The sequence below is a fragment of the Castor canadensis genome, chromosome 2, assembly GCF_047511655.1.
Source record: "Castor canadensis chromosome 2, mCasCan1.hap1v2, whole genome shotgun sequence".
In the NCBI taxonomy this organism is placed as follows: Eukaryota; Metazoa; Chordata; class Mammalia; order Rodentia; family Castoridae; genus Castor; species Castor canadensis.
The window spans coordinates 75,370,177-75,392,861 of NC_133387.1; the positions used below are offsets into that span (position 1 = coordinate 75,370,177).

At 33.9% G+C, this 22,685-nt stretch overlaps 1 protein-coding gene across 10 annotated transcripts in view; it reads right to left on the reverse strand.

The window, feature by feature from the left end:
- Dgkb (diacylglycerol kinase beta) overlaps positions 1–22,685 on the reverse strand; it is a 648,179-nt gene that overhangs the window by 574,616 nt on the left and 50,878 nt on the right. The window lies entirely within an intron of this gene.

Here is a 22,685-nt window from a genome sequence, read left to right on the forward strand (position 1 = left end):
ATGGGCTTAGATTCTTTGGAAAAACTGTAAAGATCAAAAGTGAAACCCACCTGTTTTCAACATTTTATCAGCAAGTGTAATCAATTGCGTAGTAATTAGCTAGACTGGCATATAATCTTTATAGAAAGTAAAGTATTTTTTAAAAATCAGTTGGGTTTCTAAAATTATATATTTGGAAGACTTTTTTATGCAGGCACCATTAGCTAAAATTATGGTCCTTATTCCAACAAGGCTTATATAAGTCTTAGGGTCCAGCCTAAGACTGGCTTCTTTTTCCTATTCTCCAATATCAACCCAGGACCTCACTGTCACAATCTTGTCATTCCTGCTTTGGGGATAAACAAACAAACTAACCATCACTACCACCACCAAGATATCCTCTTCTTTATGATCTCATTTCTTCAGGGTGCTAGCAACTCAACTTTGCAAGGTGGTGGTTTGCTATTTAATGAGGGGAAAAATGATTCTGATGTTTCGACAGAGGACAAATTACACAGCACACTAAAAGGAATGGGGGCATGTGATGACCATTTCTGGGTGTCTTCTATCTTGTTTGCTCCTGTTTATCTCATCCTTCACACTGATCTCATCTTAACTTTTTGCACCTCTCCACTTGAGTGCAGTAAGTATATAAAATGATCTCTGCTCCCCTATCCAAGGGGAGACAGATGATCCAGTGATATTTGGCACATTACATGCTGTCTCCTGGGTTTTAAATGTTGAATGCACTGATTCAAGGACAGGGAGAAACAGTTGTGCCTAAATCATTTCAGAAATAATTGAATACCTGTCCCTGTCTGAGCCTGACTCTCAGCTATCTTATCACTTCCAGAAGCTAGTGACATTCTTTTAATAAAGGAATAAATGCAGACAGATAACAATAAATCACACTGTACTCAATATAAATGTACAATAATTGTATGTTAATCAAATTATTTAAAGAAATATTGTTTTAAAATCACAGACTAGGTAGGCTCAAATCATTTCCTGATGCTTACAACACAAAAGCACTAACTGATAATAATGGCAGTTCATTTATTTATTCAAAAATGTTAATTGAGGCCAAACACAGTGGCACATGTCTATAATCCCAGCTACTCAGGAAGTAGAGATTAGGAAAATCATGATTTGAGATCAGCCAGGGCAAAAAGTTAATGATACTCCCATCTCAATCAATGAGTCAGGGGCTGGAGGAGTGGTTCAGGTGGTAAGAGTATCTGCCTATCTGCCTCACGCATGAAGCCCTGAGGTTCAAACCTGTGCTAAAAATTTAAAAAAAATCAATAAGGCAGGTATGATGGTACACCTCTATCATTCCAGTTATTCAGAAGGCTTTAGCCAGCTCCAAGCAAAAACAATATTGTGAGGTCTTGCTGAGTAGGCAATATTCTTGTAAAGATCTGAGGATCTTAGCTCATCAGTCAACTGAAATTTGAGTTTCTTGTGTTTCAATAGCTTGGGTGCAAGTGGAGAATTGTTTCTTATTCAAATCTTTTAAAGAGTTGAACTAATATATCCAAAGCCAATGAAAAGAGAAATACTGCTTGTATAAATATCAAATCCAGAAACAGCTATGCTTCATACCCAGAAGGTGGTGAAAATAACAGCAGCACTTTGTTATAATCTCTGCCTCTTCATACACTGATAGAAAGAATGTGACAGTATTCAATTGGGAATCCCTATGGTGTGTTCACAGATTTCCTATTCCCCAGCAGAAGGCTTTCCTTGGGCACATAAAATGAGTGCCAGGAGGGATCCACTTACTGGCTTTTGGAAAGCAGTCTAATTTTGGCTTTCTCATTTATTCAATAGATGTACCACTTTGCTTAGTTGGTGGCAGGAAATTATTACGTTGGAGGTGTGGAAGAAGGCTCTTTGGCATGGGTCAAAACACATTCTCCATAATTAAGGAAGGAATTCATCTCCTTATGAAGTCATTAGGCAATATATACATAAGTGAATCTGATAAATTGGATGCATGATTTGTTAGTCACATTGAGAATAGATTTTTAAGTAATTTTTAGAAGTCAGTATGTCATGACTCTTATTGAATAAGAGTTAGTAAGCATTAAGGCACATCAAAAAACGTATGTATATAAACTAAAGAGGTTAAGGGACTAAAATTGTTGACTAGGTTACAAGGATTATAAATGCCACACTGTAAAGCAAACAGTGGAAATAGTGCTAAGGTTGGGAGAAGATGAAGGGGTAAAGTAATCATCATGGAATTGCTGAAGGGAAAGTAGGATCAAATAAATAGAATATGAATTCTATTTATAAGCAATTAATCATTTAATCCTGAAAAGAAGTCCAAATCTGAGACCCAAGGGGTTGTTTAACACTGTGGCAGATGCTGGGGATGTAATGATATTCTAAACAGATATGGGACCTGAACTCCTGGATCTTGTTTATATAGAAAGAGTTTGTTAAGTAAACCAACTACAGTAATAAATAATTAGAAACTGTAGTAAGCTATAGAAGAGAAAGACAGCAGAGTTCTGTAAAGGAGTACCAGATTTCCTGATTTAGTTTGGAATACTCAAAAAGAATCTCTGACCTGCTATTTTGCTAAAGCCGTTCATGGTGTCTAGCAGTTTCTTACTGGAGTTTTTCAGGGCTTTAAGGTGTAAGAATAGTCATCTGCAAATAGGGATAGTTTGACCACTTCCTTACCTATTTGTATTCCTTTTATTTCTTCTTCCTGCCATATTGCTGTGGTTACAAATTCCAAGTCTATGTTCAAAAAGAGTGGAAAGAGTGTGTACTCTTGTCTAACTACTGACATTAGGGGAAATGGTTTCAGTTTTTTCTCCTTAAGTATGATGTTGGCTATAATTTGTCACGTATAGCCTTTATTATGTTGAGAAACATTACTTTTATTCCTAGTTCCAGCAGAACTTTATTATGAAATGATGTTGAATTTTATTGAAGGCTTTTTCTGCATCTATTAAGATGATCAAGTGGTTTTTATGTTTGCTTCTGTTGATATGCTATATTGTATTAAATGATTTGCATATGTTGAACCATACCTGCATCCCTGGGATGAAGCCAACTTAGTCATCGTGTATGATCTTTCATACACTGCTGTTGAATTCAGTTTGAAATTATTTTATTGAGGACTTTTGCACCTATGTTCATTAAGAAGATTGGACTATAGTTCTCTCTTTTTTTTGATGTGTCCTTGTCCTGTTTTGGGATGATTGTAATACTGGCTTTGTAAAATGAGTTAGGCAGTGTTCCTTCAGTTTCTATTTTGTGGAAAAGTTTAAGGAGTGTTGGTATTAGTTCTTCTTTAAAGGTCTGGTAGAATTTAGCTGAGAATTTATGAAAATCAGTAGACTTTCTATACCCCAACAATAAACAGATTGAGAAAGAATACAGGAAAACAATTCCACTTAAAATAACCTCAAAAATATCAAACACCTAGGAGTAAACTGAACAAATGATATGAAAAACCTCTACAATGAAAATTATAAAACATTGAAGAAAGAAATTGAAGAAGACTACAGAAGATGGAAAGATCTCCCGTGCTCATGGAGTGGTAGAATCAGCATAATAAAAATGGCTACACTACCAAAAGCAATCTGCATGTTCAATTCAATTCCCATCAAAATCCCAAGGACATTCATCACAGAGATTGAAAAATCAACCTTAAAGTTCATCTGGAATTACAAAAGGTTGTGACTAACCAAGACAACACTGAGCAAAAAAAGCAAGTCTGGAGTTATCACAATAGCTGACTTTAAACTACACTACAGAGCCATAGCAATAAAAACAGCATGGTACTGGCAAAAAATAGGTATGAAGACCAGTGGAACAGAATAGAAGACCCAGATATGAATCCATGCAGCTATGCCCACCTAATTTTTGACAAAGGCGCCAAAAACATATGATGGAGAAAAGACAGCTTCTTCAACAAATATTGCTGAAAAAACTGTATATCTGCCTGCAGAAAACTGAAACTATATCCATGTTTATCACCCTATACAAATATCAACTCAAAGTCAATGAAAGACCTTCATATTAGACCTGAAACCTTGAAAATAGTATAGGAAAGAGCAGGGAATACACTGGAAATAATAGACATAGGTCATGACTTCCTAAGTAGAACTTCAGCAGCCCAGCAACTAAGAGAAAGTATGGACAAATAGGACTACATGAAATTAAAAAGCTTATGTACAACAAAAGAAATGGTCTCTAAATTGAAGAATCCATCTATAGAATGGGAGAAAATCTTTGCCAGCTATACATCAGATAAGGGAATGATAACCAGAATATACAGGGAGCTCAAAAAACTAAACTTCCAAAGAATCAATGACCCAATAAAGAAATGGGCAACTAAACTAACAGAGCCTTTTCAAAGGAAGAAGTACAAATGGCTAAAAACCACATGAAACAATGCTCACCATCTCTGGCTATAAAGGAAATACAAATCAAAACCATAAGATTCCACCTCACTCCTGTTAGAATAACTACCATCAAAAACACAAAGGACAACAAATGTTGGAGAGGATACAGGGGGAAAAGGAACCCTCATATGCTACTGGTGGAAATGTAAGTTAGTACAACAATGTAAGGAGTTAGGAGACTCCTTAAAAAACTAAAAATAGACATGCCATGGGAGGCAGCAACAACACTCTTAGGGATATACCCAAAGGATTGTGACTCGGCTTACAACAAAGGCACCTGCACACCCATGTTTATTGCAGCACTATTTACAATAGCCAAGTTATGGAAACAGCCAAAATGCCCCATTACTGAGGAATGAATTAAGAAAATGTTGTATTTATATACAATGGAATTTTACTCGGTCACAAAGAAGAATGAAATTTTTTCATTTACAGGCAAATGGAACTGGAGAACATCATCTTAAGTGAAGTTAGTCAAGCTCAGAAGGCCAAACGCCACGTTTTCCCTCATGTGTGGAATATAGACCTAATACAAACACAGCAATGTTATGAAACACTGGTCACACTAAGGGGAGGTCACCCATGGCAGGTAGTAGGGAAACTAAGAACTTGAATATGGCTAATATACTCTCTATAAAACAATAACCTATTGAAATCTTAAACTGACTTAACTACCTTAAGAAAGGGACTAAGGTAGAATGAAGAAATTAGGGGAGATAAACCAAGTGGGGTCATAATACATGCGTACATGGAAATATCACAAGGAAATTCCCTGTGCAGCTACCTTTATCTCAAACAAGCTAAAATGTTGGTTTTTGTTTTATCCTTTTTCTTCTATAAAATCGAAGAACAGGAGGGAGGAACAGGTCCTGCCTAGAGGGGAGGCCTGGCACCAGTGGAAGGGGGAGGTGAAAGGGAAAGGGGGTAAAAGGGTGAATACAGTGTAATAAAGTGTATACGCATGTATGTAAATGCAAAAATGATACCTGTGGAAACTACTCCAGGAATCAGGGAAGGGGGTTATAAAGGAAATGGTAGAGGGAATGAATTCATGTATGATATATTTGATACATTATAAGAACCTGTGTAAATGTACCCACACCCAGCATGACAATAAAGGAAAAAAGAGCAACATATAGAGAAAGGATTATATAATCTAAATGATAAAAGTTGATTAACAATTATATATAAGTGAGTATAAAAAAATTCTGAGAAAAAACCTAGAAGTGAGGAAAAAACAGAAATATCAGATGATCTGTAAAGATGGCAATTGTGATTGGGCCCTAGTGAGTAAAAAGCAGAGTACAAGAGTAGGTAGAAAAACACCTTAGAGCAATGTTATGGAGATTGATAAAGGCCATATTAAGGATATCACAATATTAAGTTTATCATGAAGACACTGAGGTATTTTGTGCAGAGTTTAATTTTTTGGTGTACATTTTAAGAATATGTATCAATGGTAGGTAAAGAACAAGGACAGAAGTAGGAAGATCAACTAGGAGACTACTCCAATACTGAACTAGCAAAAAAAAAAAAAAAAAGAAAGAAAGAAAGAAAAAAAGTAAAAGGTTGACATCAAAACCTATTTTTAAAACAGAATTTCATAATAAATACATTATATTGTGTAAAGGATGAGGGCATCAAGAACAGGGCTTGTATTCCTGGTTTAAGTATATGGAATAAAATGATAGAATTTAAACAATTCTCAAATACTAGAATAGTACCAGGCTTGACAAGAACAAAAATTTTCAGTATTTTATTTTGTCATATTTGAAATTTTGGATGTGTAGTAGGCATCTGAGTTGAAAGTACTAGAGTATGATAAAATTGAGGGCTAAAATACTATATGCTCATGTATGAAAAACAGAAAAATGAGACTTGTTGAACCTATTCCAGGAATGCTGGAAGGGGATGAATTCAACTATTGTAAGAATTTTGTAAATGTCACAGTATACCTACAGTTAAACAATAATATGATAATAAAAAAAGAGATATGAGCTATGATATTCTTGATTATGAAGTACAGGTGATATTTGAAGATAAGGAATGGTTAAGCTTGTCCAGTGTGTTCACCATGACCACAAAGCTCTTACCATAAAGTCTTGCTATTCAGCTTCAAAGACTGCAGCCAGCTGACAGCTTCTACAGAAGACAACTCAGTTTTTGAACCGAGTTTTACACTTTCCAGACAGGGTCAATGATAAAAGATGATAGTATGTGGTGTTTCTGCCCAATGCGGGGACTCCCTAAGCATCTGTACGTGTTCCAAAGCTGCCCATCAGGTTAGCTGAGCACTTCTCAGATCAGCGTTGTGTTGGAGGCTATTCCTAACCAATCCTGCATCTTCTCTCTCTTCATAGGTGTCAGTTCTGCATCATTGAAGCCTTTCTCTGTCCAAGCTTGCTTGCTTTTTCCTCTTTTTATTTTTTATATGAATAATTTCCTGTTAAGCTTTTACATGCTTAATTCCATTTCAGTGCTTTCTGGCAAAGGATCCCAGTGCAAAACAGATGGTACACTTAAAACGGGTAATTAAGAGTTGAATGAATTATTTAGGAACTGTAGATAGGTGTTAGGAAAGCTAATGCTGGCAGGTGTAGTATCCTACACCAGCAATGGTTGGGAGCTTACCTACCTGAAGGTACTAAGGATGTATCAGCTAACAAATCCCCAGTAGCCCTGTGCAGGGGACAATCTGATAAGAGCTACTATGGTATGAATGTTTGCCCCTCTAAACTCATGCTAAAATGTAATTGCCACTTGTAACAGTATTAAAAGGTTGGACCTCTGAGAAAACGTGAGTTTGACTTCACGTGGCCTCTTTTCCCTTCTGCCTTCCACCATGTGATAACATAGCAGGAAGGCCTTCACCATACACTGGCACCTCTATCATGGATCATGGGTCTCTCAGCCTCTAAAACCATAAGGAAATGAGGATGTGACTAATGTGTCAAAGTCAATAAAAAGGTGATCGAACATCATTTCCAGAAAACATGAGAGGAACAAAATCTGAATGATGTGTACAGATACAAGTAGGTCCATAGATATAGGTTTTAGGAAATGGAAAATTCCTAGGTGATAACTTCTATTTTCTCAACAATGTACAATTCTCAGTTAGCAGCTGAGAATTGAGTTGGGAAATGATGGGGGAAGAGAGAAATAACAGTGATAAAATATGAAAAAAAATTGTTTAAAAAGGAGGGAAAGTACTTTCCATGAAGGCATGTAGTAAAAATGGCACAGTTAAAAGTAGGTTGGATATCACTATTGATTAATTTAGAACTATAACATCTGTGTTTAAATTATTAACTTATAGGCTTAGACATCCAATAGACAGTCATATTCTTACCATCTTAAATCAGATAGACCTATCCTCCCATTTAAATTCTGAGCTATGTTTCTTCCCTGCATGAAGTGAGTCATTTAACAAATCCCAGCCTCAATTTCCTTTCCATGAATGGTGAATAAGTTAATTGCCTCAGAGAGGTATTAGCATTTAATGAAATAACATATGTGCAATATATGACAAATAAAATATTCTAAATAAAGCTTATTTTCTATTGCTTCTGTTATTGAGGGCATAAAATGTATTTGTAGCACTGAATTTGGACAGGCACACAGTATGTCTGATGGAAAAACACTGAACATCTACAAACCTTTCAAAACACTATGTGGATGGCTTAATATTAGATTCATAATTGTGTTATTTTGTCCCTCTGCTAATACATAAAATCTCTAAAAGAAATCATTCAAGGGAAATCTTTGGTGATGCAAAACAGGGAACTATAACAAGGTTTGTACTGTGTATATTTTTGAAATGAGAGTTTTAAACTTGGATCATTTTATTTTATTTTGTTTGTGAATGTTACTTTAAGTAGATTTTCAATTCTCTTTTTTTTCACATATGACAATAGATTCTGGCAGGTTAAGTGAAAATAGGTACCATGTAGAGGATTAAGAATTTTCTCAACCTTAATCCTCAATGTGAAGTGATCTGGCAGATTCTATTTTCTAAGAACAACAATAATGTTGTTCAAATCACACGGTTTTCTACAACCCTGCTATACAATTTTAAATGATTGTATCAATGTCTTCTCCCTTTGCATCTGTGGGTAACATTGTGCTTTCCTTAATCAATAACTGATGGGACAAGTAATGCCATCACATCATTTCCTTGTTGAGATCATAGAAACATCACACATTTCAATCTTACTCTCTTTCTTAGGAGACTTGTTCGTAGAAGCTAGCCCACATATCCTAGGAAAGCCCAAATTAGCTCATATTAAGAGAACACCTAAAGATTCCATCTATAGGTATTCCAGGCAATAGCCTATCTGATGTCTCTGTCAACAGCCAGCGTCAACCCCCAAATAAATGAGCAAAGATGCCATCAGATGATTCTACCCCAGCTGTCAAGTAGCTCCATCATTCAATCTTGAAGCCCTCCCAGCACCATATAACTATGGAAGAGAGATCAATCAATCTACTACACTCATGATAAATTCCTGACACACCAAATCCATTAGTGCAATGAAATGGATGGTTTACAGCATTAATAAATGGTGGCTTGCAATGCAAGTTATATAGGACATTTGACACACATAGGAAGAAATTAAAATATTACTGTTATTGTTACGTTTTAACAAATGTTAAATGAGGCTTGTTTGTGTATGTATGTTGAACTTTTAATTTACCATTGTTATATTATATGGTCAGAATCATATTATCTATCAGCTCTTATTTTCCTCTGAAGTTAGGAGTTGTTTGCTTCTTTGGAAGCTGAGTACAGAAATTTAACCTGGGTTTTCTTCCAACTTAGGACTTTACACCTATGTGTTGCTTAAAATAAAAAAGGGGGGGGTGGAATTTAGCATTACTCATTTTTTTAAAAAAGCAAAGATTCTGATTCCAGAAATAGAAATCTATTTTTATAGGCCACTTATTTTTTGTTCTTTGAGAGGGAACAAGGCCTGGCTATGTTTTTATAAAGATTTTCAAAATACTAATACAAGCCCAAATGAGGATAGAAAATGAAAAATGTAAAAGGAAAACAGATACCTCTTTCCTTCACCCTCAGGATGGAATACTGATTAAGGAGGAGTACAAGTGAATGACTTTCTCAATCTGTCTGACCTGGGGTGTTTTCAGCAGAAGCAGGTATTTCCTAGAATAATGATTATTGCACGATGACAAATTTATTTTTACAGGGTTGTATACCCAACTAAAAAAGCCAAAACTCTTGAAAAATAATTCTCCAACTATGAAATCCTTTCCCAAGGAATCTCAAATATAATACATATTCAGTATTTGAACTGAATTAAGAATACATGTGCTTACCAATGATACATTTTCCTCTATTAATTAAAAGATAATAAATTCTGTCTCAGCACTTCCTGGAAACTGATTATGGCCAGCAAGGAACTAATAGCTTTCAAACTTTGAATCCCTAGAAAATAATCTACTTTAGTGCTATTATTCAACTTCAAGACAGAATACACAACTGCCTGTGAAAAATACCATTGAAGTTAGCTGGGGGACTTTTTACCGAAAGATACTTGATGTCTGCTCTGGGAAACAAGTAATGTTTCAAATAAATCGAAAACATAAAAATGGAGATGAGTATTCAATTTATATATAAGCACATAGATGACTGCAATACAAAAACACCATTTTGGCTATATATAGCTTTATTTTCTTCTAAAAAACCACTACCTTAAACTTTCCACATTCATCCTGCTTCAGCAAAAACACTATACTGAAAGGCATTTACAATGTTTTTTCTCCTTGGGTTTTTTCTATTACTAGTAGTAATAGAAAAGATATAAAGTACTGCCTTTCTCTTATTTCTTGTTACTTATCCAAGAATATAGGCATAGAGATTTTTAAACCATAAACTGCAATACATTTTATAAGTGAGTTTGAGAAACTTTGAAACATAATCTTTTTTCCCCTCTAAAATTTGTCTAAAAAAATGGCAGTTAGTATAACTTCTACATGATATTCTAAAAGCAAAATATAGTCTCCACCCCTCTGGCAATTTGCATTATTTCACATCTTTATCACAACCTTTCTCACTCTTTAATAACAAGCCCTCTTTCTCCCATTATCTGCCCTGCACTCAAGGAAACCTCTCTAAAAGTACACTGTTAATGTGATTCCCTCATTTGGCCTCTTTTAATTTTTTTTGTTACTTATATGTAATTCAACCATAAACTAAACTGGTTAAGCATATGACATTTTAGCAAGGTCAGTTTAGAGCTGAATGTGTCTCCAGACTTTAACTTAGGTGTTTAAAATTCCTTATAACTGATTCTCATCTTGGGCAAAAGGAAAGCACAAATGATCTCTGGAGGGTGAAATCTGTTGAGGGTGCCCAGTGACTGCCACATATTCCATGTTTATTATACTGGTGAACTGAAAGAGGTATTATGTATATACATTATACTTCTTTCTTAATCCATGGAAGTTGATCTCCAGAATTACAAAAGAACTAATTAAATAATAATAACATCTGTGTACCCTATATGTTAAAAGCCTAGAGAAAAGAAAAGGAAAACCATTTAACTTCTTTTATAAGCAAGGAAAGATTTAAAAACCCAAATTCTGAACTGGAATAATTGCATGATAGGAAGGAATGCATTCAAAAGAACCTGAGTGCTGCCCTAAAAAGAACGGAAATTGACAAACTAAACCATAAAACAAAGGTTCTGATGTAGATTTCTAAAAAGGTAGTAAAAATAAATGAAAAAATAATTTCAAGGGGTGAAACAAGGTTGTAAAACAGGTCGATGTCAAAAGGGATTGGTGAACAGCAGCTGCTTGGAGATCAGTGGAGAAACAGTGTACCCAGCTTTTCCAGAATGGCCTAAATAAGCAGAACATGGAAATCCAGGGAAATTGAGGAAATCAAGGGTGATTTAAGAAACACTAACTTGAATAAACCCTAAATTGCAATTGACTTTCACTAACAGATTCCTTCTTCAAGATTCTATCAGAAAGAACATGTATATCCCCACTACTTATATAGATTTAGTCTTGAGGCACTTGTTATAGATATTCATCTAGGAAATGCTGGAAAAGGACAAGGAACTGAAAGTTCTATTAGTAAATATGTATTTCCATTAACCATTAGAAACAGCTGACCCCCAACACAAATGACACACAAGCATGTGTGTAGGCACACACACATGCACACATTGTGTCAGAGGCTGATTCAACATTTTTTAAAATGGTGATTATGTTTAACAGCTCAACATAATTAATCTTTTTTTTGTTGTGCTGGGTGGGGTGCATTGTGGCATTTACAAGTGTTCTTACAATGTGTCATACTTGAATTCACCCCCTCTACCGTTCTGCATCCCCTAATCCCATTCTTGGAAAAGTTTCAACAGAATTCATTGTTCCATTTACATACATGTGTACACAATATTTGAACTATGTTCACCCTCCTTCACCATTTCCCCACTTTCTCCCCAGTACCACTGGTACCAACCTCATCCCCCTCCCAGGTAGAAGTTATTTCACCCTCCTGTTCTCCAATTTATATAAGAAAAAAGAAAAGTAAAGAATGACATTTTTGCTTGTTTAAGTTTGCTTTTTATTTCCTAGTTATAAGTGATTAGGCTCTTGAAGCAAAATCTCATATGTTGCCTTATTTACTAAAAAATCTTTCTGAATACAATATTTTTGGAAAACTTAAATTCTTTCCATACTTAAATTTTTTGTTCTCATTTTAATTCCAAAATATTAACATCCTACTTGATATTGATTAGATATGACTTTTTTATAATTTGCTTTATGTTTCTGTGAAGAGTGGTTCATGTGCAGCTTTAAACAATTTTATCCTGAGAAATAAGGGATAAACAATATAATACAAATGGTTAATGTAAGATATGTATGACAACATGCAAAAATATCAGTATCTTAAAGTAAAATTAATGATATTTAATGCCAGTGTATTAATGCCATTGTATGGCAAATTATTTAATGCCATTGTATGGCAAATTATTGGGCCAAGAATTAACATAATCTTTAACCTATAAGTGTACTTGAATCTCTGAAACACATACTTCCACCACATTTGATGATACACAAAATCAGATATAAAATTTTCTTATAATATTAAAAATACTTTTTATAAGGGGATTCAGAAGTAAACAAATTTTAATATACAAACCTTTCTTTATAAGCATCAAGAGGCTTGTTTCTAAGAGTTGAAAAATTCTAGATTACTATTTGAACAGTCTCAATGCAATAGAAAACACAAAGATCCTGAACTATCCTTTGAAACAGATTTTTCACTGAAATACAAATGTAAAAAGTATACATTTACTACCCAGTAAGCATACAATTTTCCACAATCACAAAAACTCACACCTTTTAAATTCTACATGTTAACACTGCTGTTTATTTTTCTGTACTTCCCTTCTTCTTACTGCATATGCCATCCATATAATATAAATACTATTTAGTATCATTTTATGTTTTAAACATTATATAACTTATATGACACTGCTTATTTTTTTTGCAACTTACATTTTTCATGCAAGTTTTTCAGATGTATCCATAGTAGCATATGTGGCATTGGTTCATTGATTGTCATTGCTTTGGAGTAAAAGTATTCATTATGTAACTATATCCAACTTATTATTCTAAGCTTCTATGCATAGAAATTTAGGCTTTATCTCCAATTCCTTATTATTAAAACTAAAAGTGCGATTAACATTTCATATTTGTCTCTTGAGCACATACTTATGCATCATGATATTGCTGGATTTTAGGATGTACTTTATAATATGCTGCTAATTTCCTCTTCAAAACGGACTTATTTTAGCCAGCTAGTTAAGTTTTTACCAGGAAGGATGAGGGACACACTTTTAGGAGAATCCCCCAAATTGTCCTTTTGTAATTTCTTTCCCTAGAGTGTAAGTAGAACCTGTGACTTCCAACCAAAAGAACACAGTCACAGGCTGATATAGATTACATTATATGACACACATAATGAACTCTTGAGAGGTAAAGAAAATATTTAATTGGTTGGCTTTATTTCATCAAAAGGTTCAATATCTTGAGTGGATTCAATCTGATCACATAGTGTTTTTTAAAAAGGGTCTATACAGAAGCTTCTTAAAAAACTAAACATAGATCTGCCATATGATCCAGCAATACCACTCCTAGGGATATACCCAAAGGAATGCGACTCAGGTTATTCCAAAGGCACCTGCACACCCATGTTTATTGCAGCACTATTCATGATAGCCAAGTTATGAAAACAGCTAAGATGACCCACTACTGACAAATGGATTAAGAAAATGTGGTATTTATACACAATGGAATTTTAGTCAGCCACAAAGAAGAATGAAATTTTGTTATTCTCAAGTAAATTCATGGAACTGGGGAACATCATCTTAAGCAAAGTGAGCCAGTTCAGAAGGCCAAAAATCATATGTTCTCTCCTTCATATGCAGATTATAGACCTAAAAGAAATGCAGTAATATTATTGGACATGGGTCACACACTAAGGGGAGACCATGCATGGGAAGAATAGGGAAAGGGAAGGAAACTTAAAACTTGAAAGTGTTTGATCTGCCCACTGTAGAGGAAGAAATAAAGTAATCTTACACTGGCAGAGGTCCCTATGGGAAGGTAATGAAGAGGTATAGTAGAGATGAACCAATTCTAGTTGTAATATACATTGCATGGAAGCAATGCTAGTAATCTCCCTGTATAGCTATCTTTATCTCAAGCTATGAAAAATGCTATCTTATTAAATCTTATGTTTTCTCTTCAACAAAACTGGAGAAGGGAGCAGAACAAGCTCTGCCTGGAAGTGAGGGGAGTGGAGAGAGGGGGAGGCGGGTGGACAGTAGAGGGGAGAGATGGCCCAAACAATGTATACACATATGAATAAATGTATAAACAATTAAATTAATTAATTAAATTAAAAAGGGTCTGTAAGCTGGAGAACTGAAGAAGCAGTTTGTCTTTCTCTCTCTGTCTCTCTGGCTCTTGCTCTCAAACAGAAAACTTTTATGAATCCTGAAGTTTCAAGGAAATAGACTCTGCCAACAACCTGAGGGAGAAAAAATTTATCTCTCTCTAATCAAACCTCCAGATGAGAATACAAAACTGCAAATATATTGATTTCCTCCTTGTCAGACTGAGAATTCAATGAAGCCATGTCCAAATTCCTGATCTACAGAAACTGAGATAATGAGTGAACAGTTATTGTTTGAAGCTGAAAAATGTGTAGTAATTTGTTAAAAAGATTTAGAAAACTAATACAGTGGTTATGACATGGCAACTTATTTTTGCTTTAATTTGCACATTTCAGATTCAGATGAGCATCTTTTCATAAATCCCTTAAATACTCAGATATTGTGTTTAGTACATTGCCTATGTATAGCCTTTTTCCACCTTTTCATTGGAATAGAGTTATCCCTTGGTATCTACAGGTATTAGTACGAGGATATCCTGTGGAAACCAAAGCCTATAGATTTTCAAGTCTTAAACAAAATGCCATAGTATTTATCCTACATTAATTTTCTCATATACTTGAAATATCTCTAGATTGCTTCTAATTCCTAATACAGTACAAATACTATGTAAATTGTTGTTCTATCATATTGTTTAGAAAGTAGTGGCAAATTTATAAAAAGAGTCTGTACCTGCTCAATACAGACACAATTTCATTTTCCAAATATTTTCAGTCTGCAATTGGCTAAAACCTGTGGACAAAGAACCTGTAGTTACAGAGAATTGACTGCATTTCCTTTTTCTTTTTCTTATATACGAGTTCTTCATATGACCTCTTTGATGTAAACATTATTCAGTCAGTGATATCTTTATTATCGGGATTTAAAATTTTACTTTATCTAAATGTACAAATTTTATTTTATACTATATTATATATTTTAGTACTACATGATGCTCTAAGTATCTCTACTAAGTAATGAAGTCTAGAAAACACAACCATGAATGATTGTTTGACTATACGCTTTGTTTAGCTGTGACCTTTTAAAATTAACACACAAAGGATGTTAGTCTTCTGTTATCAGTATGGTTCCACTACTGTCACACATTACAAAATTTTTTATCAAATTCAGGAGTCGGTTAAAGAATGAGCACGTGACTTTTTTTTAATATTGACATACAATACTATAAAACATACCCAGGACCATAAAGTAGGGCTTGTTTCTTTGTTTCAATTTGCTCAATAAGATGCTGTTTCATTAGAAACAACTAATACTTGAATTTGTTTGTGCTCTTTGGTTAATTGCCATAACCAGGTTGTCCACAGCAAATCTGTATGTTCAATAATGATAATTAAAATGTCTTTAAATATCAACAGGCATGACAATGTTTTTCCTCATATTTGTTTTAAGATATGAACTCATTTCTTCTGATAAAGCTAAATGCATAAAATACATTTGAAAATAGAAATATATGTGAGCCCAGTGAAAGATGTATAAAGGGAGCAGGAAACTATACATTAGATGTGATCCTTCTCTACAGAGCAAAAATGGATGATTTGTTAAGTGGGGTGCCAGCTTTGATTACTTCGCCTGTAGAATGTGTGTTATGTTTAGTTAGTTGGCAAAGTAGCATGAGGAATATAAAGTTGGCGTGGCGTCAAATGGCAGCAGATCAAGGAGTAAAAGGAAAAAAAAAGAATCATTTGAATAGAAGAAAGTTAAGAAATACCAGTAGGAACATTGGGTAAGTGACCAACAGAGAAGGTAAATCAAGCAAATCATCAAGACAGCTTGTAAGAACTAGAAGGGATAGGCAGATATTCAAATCAAGCATTTGTCAAGTAACAACTGCGTCTCACTGTTGTAGGTTCTGGAGAAAATCAACATGATTAACAGTGGTCCCAGATCTCAGTGATCTCATAGTCTATTTACAGAGAAAGAGCTAACCACATTTATCTTTTCTTGAGGCAGCTTCAATAAATAATAGAGTGATTTCGAAGCACAGAACAGAAAGTGTGATTCTGATTGAGGAGATCAGGGAAAGCTACAAAGAGCAAGTATAATAAAAGTTTGACCTTGAATTACAGGTTCACCAGAAAGAATCTGAGAGAAGGCTTTTTAGGCAAAAGGAACATTATGCTCAGTAACTAAGAAATGAAATAGGCAGAGCGTATGGGCTGTTGGCTGGGTGTCAGGAACAGAAAATGAAGGTCTGGGTAAAAAAGAGGTATGGACTGGACAAGAGATATGAATACCAAGCAAAGAGAGAAGTGAAAAGGAGGGAATAGTGGAAGTTTCATTGTTCCTAGGTTCAATGAGACTTGATTTCTCTGTTATACCTGAAAACAGACATAGCATGTTGTTATTACTTCATTACATATGTATTTATTCATCCAGAACTAGACTGGATACATGAATGAGGAAGAAAATATAAAAGCTTGGTTCCAAAAGTTCACCAAGAGACCTGAGATAGAAAACCACTGTTTTCTATCTTCAGAATGTGCAACAGGAAGCTAGTGAAAGAGTAAAAACAGAAGCGACGATATAAAAAGGAAGTCTCAGAATGGTAGGAAGGACACATATTCAAGATTTTTGTTTTGTTATTATGGTTGTTAGAATTCACAAATTTCCTTCTCCATTCTTTTACCAAACCACTGATGATAACAGCTATATTCTCCTGCAGCAACACGTATTTTGTGACTTTTGTTATGGACTTTTCATGCTGTTTAAAATTTTCCTTTCTTCTCCTAACTCCTTTCCAAAATAAGTGCAAACAATTGGTACCCATACCTGCACATTTCACAATTGTCAGAGTCAAGGATGTCATTTGGGTTATCATGCCACTTACTTTAAACACTATGAGCACCTGAGTGGACTTAGCATATATCCAAAATTGTACAAGTGTAGGAGCAAAAATTTACACATTATGACCAGAAGACTTTAGTAAGAAATAAAGAGCGACTTGATCATGTCTAGATACTTGTTTTCACTGTCACAAATAAGATGACAAAAAGAAAACTGTTTCATTAAGCATTGAAATAATGGAAAGTATAGTGTTCTTTTTCATAATTAAATAATGTATTTTAACAGCCATGTGCCAGGTATATCTCATATTGACTATCTTTTTTATTATGCAGGACAGCTAATAGATGCTTAAAATCTAAGCTATGATTTCTGTCATTTTAAAATTTGTAAAATTTTAGAACATAAAGCACTTAAAATGTTTTATATTTCAAATCTGTAAAGGAGTAGTATTTCTTACAAAAGAAAATTAACATCCATTCCTTATAATTCATTGACTCACTTGTAACACAAGTGCTTCTTGAAACAAACTTGAACACTGATGATAATCCCTTACATGCATATGTCTTCCATTGCTTAGTTCTATGGTATGAATGCATGAGACCTAATAAGTTAGTACACAACAAAGCATTATGTGAATTGTAGACAAAAAGTAAATTGGGATAAAAATGGAAATAATTTTAAAATAGTATGTTAGTACAATTTTCCACAAAATTTTCATGTTCGTCATATTGCAAAATTGGATAATACACAAATCCTAAAAGTATTTAAGTGGCAAATAATCTATAGAAAACCTTAAATAGGTGTTTTTATAGTTAGCTATGTTTTGTAGTATCAAAGGGCATACTTAGGTTGAGAGAATTGTATAAGACAGTCTCCTTGCTGAGTCTTTTCCCTCAGACATGTTGGATTTTATGACACTTGGTACACTTAGTTCTAAGTTTTGAGATTACAGATTTTTCTTCAGATTTAAAAAAGATTCTGCTAGACTGTTTTATGTTGCTATAATAACATACCTGAGTCTAGAAACTTATAAAGAAATGTACTTCATTAATTTTGGGAGGTAAATGCCAAGACCAGAGGGCCTCATCAGATCAGTTTTTGGTGAGGAACTATTGTTGATGTGTACAAGAGGCCAAATACATGGAAAGGACTTAATTTATAACTATCCATTCTTGAGAGAATTAACTCCTTCTGTGAAAGCGGCATCAATTTTGACTTAATTAACTCACACTTGCCCCACTTTTTGAAGGCTCCTTCACATCTCAAATAGTTATACTGGAAACCAAGCTTCCAGCACACAAATTTTGAGGGGACATTCCCAAGACATAGCAGATGCTACATACTTCCCTTATGAACAGTGCATATCAGATTACAGCCCTCAGCAATTATTAGTTGCTATTAATAATTATTTTCTTAGTGGTGATGTAAAAACTCTAAGGAGAATTCAAACTGGGAATTCATAACCTAGGTGGTTTTCACACAATCCCTTTTTTATTTCTACATATTGTCATATGTTTGCAATAAATGCTAGACCACTGGAATTCTCTGACTACCACATTCATTATATGAATCATAGAAATTTATTTTTTACTAGTCATTTTTATGTTTTATATTCAGACCCTAAGGCAACCAGCAAGATATATAAAGCTAGTTCTGCTCGGTTACATGTTCAAAAAGAAAATACAGCTATTAAACAAACTTTACTATGAAAACACATATTAAAATGTTTGACTTTCAAAATAAACCATATTTAAGGAATTTCTTATATGGTTAAGAATAAAAACAATAATTGTCCATGCACAATTTTAAACATAACAATAGCCAGCGATTTTTCATTACTTAAAACATTTTAATCATGAAATAGTCCTATACAAAAATATATAAAAATATCTGAAAAATTGAAAGAAGAGTAATAAAATGCAATCTCTTATACCCACTACCATGTTTACACAAAAGAACATTATTAGGACCTTAGAACCCTGTTTACTTCTCCCTAATAGCAACGTTCTCTATAATTTCTCTAACATTGTGTTTGTCATTGTGTAGTTTTTCATCTGTGACTGTCATAAATAATGTACTATTTAGATTTGTCTTGTTAACTTTTAGAAGGAGTCACACATTTATTCTTCTATGCTTGCTGCATTCCCTTGGTATTGCTGTTGTTGTTGACATTCGTCTACGCTGGGCACCGAATTGCAGTTCCCTCATTTTCACTGCTGTACTCCATTCCATTACCTGATTATATAGCAACTATGCTATTCCACTGTTCAAGAACTTTTTTTTTTTAGCTTCTTACAGCTGTTTGCTTTGAAGGAAATGCTGCTGTGAGCACCCTTGAATTTGTGAGGTAATACCAAACAATTTTACAAGTTTTTTCTTGTGTCAGTTTCCACTGGTCCATGTTATCAGGAATACTAGGTAATAACATATGACCTTTTCTTTCTTTCTTTTCTTTTTCTTTCTTTCTTTTCTTTTTCTTTCTTTCTTTTCTTTTTGGTGGTTCTGGGGTTTGAACTCAGAGCTTATTACTTGAGTCATGACCCCAGCCCTTTTTGTTCTGGATATTTTGAAAATAAAATCTCACTTTTTGCTCATGCCAACCTGGACTATAATTCTCCTATTTCACACTTCCCATCATCGCTGGGGTGATAGGTGCCTACCACCACACCTAGCTATCTTCCATTGGAAAGAGGTCTCTCAAATTTATTGTCCCAGGCTGGCCTCACACCACAATCCTCTTGATCTCAGCCTCCCAAGTAGGTTAGATTACAGGCCATGAGCCACGGGTGCCCACCTGACATCTAGTTTCTTATATTTTGTCAACATGGTAGGCATGAAATGATACCCTATCATAATTATAAATTTTATTTCTCTGATAATTAGTGAAACTGAGAAACTTTTCACATTTTTTCTTCTCTGTCTATTCAGCTATATGAAAGTAGACTGACAAATGAAAAATGTATCTTGTTGGCCTGTCACACCTGCAGGTTCTGCATCCATAAGTTATATATCTGCAAATTCAACCAACTGAAGACCAACTGTGGGTAGAAGATATTCTTTTTTTTTAAAAAGTATGTCTGTAACAACTACATATGAATTTTTTTCCTCTTTGGTGTTTTTAGAAGATATAATATAGCAAGTATTTACATAACATTTACTTTGTAATTAGATAGAAGTAATCTAGAGATGATTTGAAGTACCCAAAATGATGTCTGTAGATTACATGCAAATACTATGCAATTTCATATAAAGGACTTTAGCATCTATGGCTGTTGGTACCCATAGGGGTCCTGGACCGGTCACCTATGAATCCTGAGGGACAACTGTATGTGTCAGAAACATAATGTGATGACTTCATATACACTGTGAAATGGTTGCCACAATCAAGTTAACTTAATGCACACATCACCACACATGATTATCATTTTTCTGTGTGCCTGTGTGTAAGGACACATAAGATCTACTCTCTTATTCAAATTCAAATAAACATATATTGGTAGTAATTAGCTTCCAAGTTGCTGGTGTTATAGTTTGGATCTTAAATGTTCCCAAAGTTCACATGCTAAAAGCTTGGTTGCAAGCCTGTGGCACTATTGGGGCCTACTGAAGGAAGTTAGGTCATTGCTCGCTCTCCCTCCCTCCCTCTCTCTCTCTCTTTCTCTCTCTCTCTCTGTTTGTAGGCTACCTTGAAATGGGCAGCTTTGCTCCACCAAGCGTGCTGCCATGATGATCTGCCTCATTAGGATCCCAAAAACAATGACCATGTACTGATAGACTGAACCCTATGAAACTAAGAACCAAAATAAATCTTTTCTCTTGGTAAATTGATTAGCTGAGATATTTTGTCACTGCAATGAAAAGCTGATTAACACAGCTGATGATTTTTTCTTTCATCTCCACACAGAATAATAGCTAAGAATAATAACATAAAGTTATAAAATGCTCTCTATAACTAAGGTATATTTTTATTTAGGTTACAACAACTTTCTGGCTAAGAAAATGTTTCCATTTATATATAAGAAATTGAGAAGGTGAGTTTAAATTATTTTTTCAATATCACACACTTAATATAAGTAATGGAGCCAGAATTGGAACTCATGGAGTTCAACATAGGAACCTCAACTCTCAGCCAATTTCTGTTGATATTCTATATAGAGTAAATGCCTTATGTTTCTATTACAAAATCTAGGATTCAATGAGAAAAGAAACAAAAGACTAAAGAATCCCTATCACTTCTCTGTATAAATCACTTTTTGTCTTTTACTTATAATGCAGTTTTACCACCCATTGAACATCATCATTTTTGAATATTCATACTGTCTCAATTACTTTAGCTTTACTCTCTTAAATGTATTCCATGGACCACAATGGCAATTAACTTAATTTTAATTTCTAAGCTTTCACTTCAAAATGGTCATTTAAAAATGATTTAATCATTTTACACAGATGCTGTAAAAGGTAACAATAAGAGCACTAGTGCTATGTGTTGAGAAGCATAGATATGGATATGGGAGAGTCCAAATAAAATGTTCAATATTTTAATAAGATGGTTTTTAATTTATTTTTATTTGATGGTCCAGAATTCCCAGTCATCTTATCTTAATTTACACCTTCTCAGTATTACTGAAGTTTTAAGACTTTATATTTATTAGGCATTTGCTACTTCGGTTAGTCACAATTTGTAAATTGTGTTTTAAGTAACTTTATCCATTTTTCAAGGTGTTTTAAATTTTTCTTTCTAATTTTCAATATAATTTTTCATATAATATATTAGTTATTTGCAAATCCTACATTATATACTTCCTCTAATTCAGATTTCAAAAGACTTCAGTTGTAGCTTTTAATTATGTCAAATAAATTAATAATATTTACATTAAGATTACATAAAATTTGGGAAAGTTTAGTTTCATAATTAACTTAGAACAATGTAGCTTTAATATATGAAAAAATTTAAACTCACTACAACACAAAAAGAAAGAACATATGCCAAATTTTATAACTGTATAAATAAAAAGGATATTATAATAGAAATTAAATATAGTTGTAAAAATTTTAATCTATTTTTAATTTATAACAGTCATGAATATAAGGTACAGGGTGTTATTTTGATTTACAAGTACATTATAGAAACATTCAATCATGATAAATTACTTTTTATGGTAAGAGTTAAGTTTTGATTAATATTATACTAAGTTTAAAAAATACTAAGTTAAAAGTGGGACATTGACTCTGAAAAATTAATTTCTAAAAGGATTTTTTTGACCAATTTAGTTTGCTTGTGGAAGTTGTATTGTTTTTATTAATGATAATAGTTTTGAGTAAGTAAATTTCTGTAGTTATTTCTACTTGTTAAATCACTGAAAGGCAGTATGCCGAATGTTTCCAAATTTAAAGCCAAATAAAACACACATACATGTATACAATCATACTCATATAATCAGGATTGACCTGTTTTAATGGCTCATAAGAGCACTAGAATTACACACCACCACTCAAT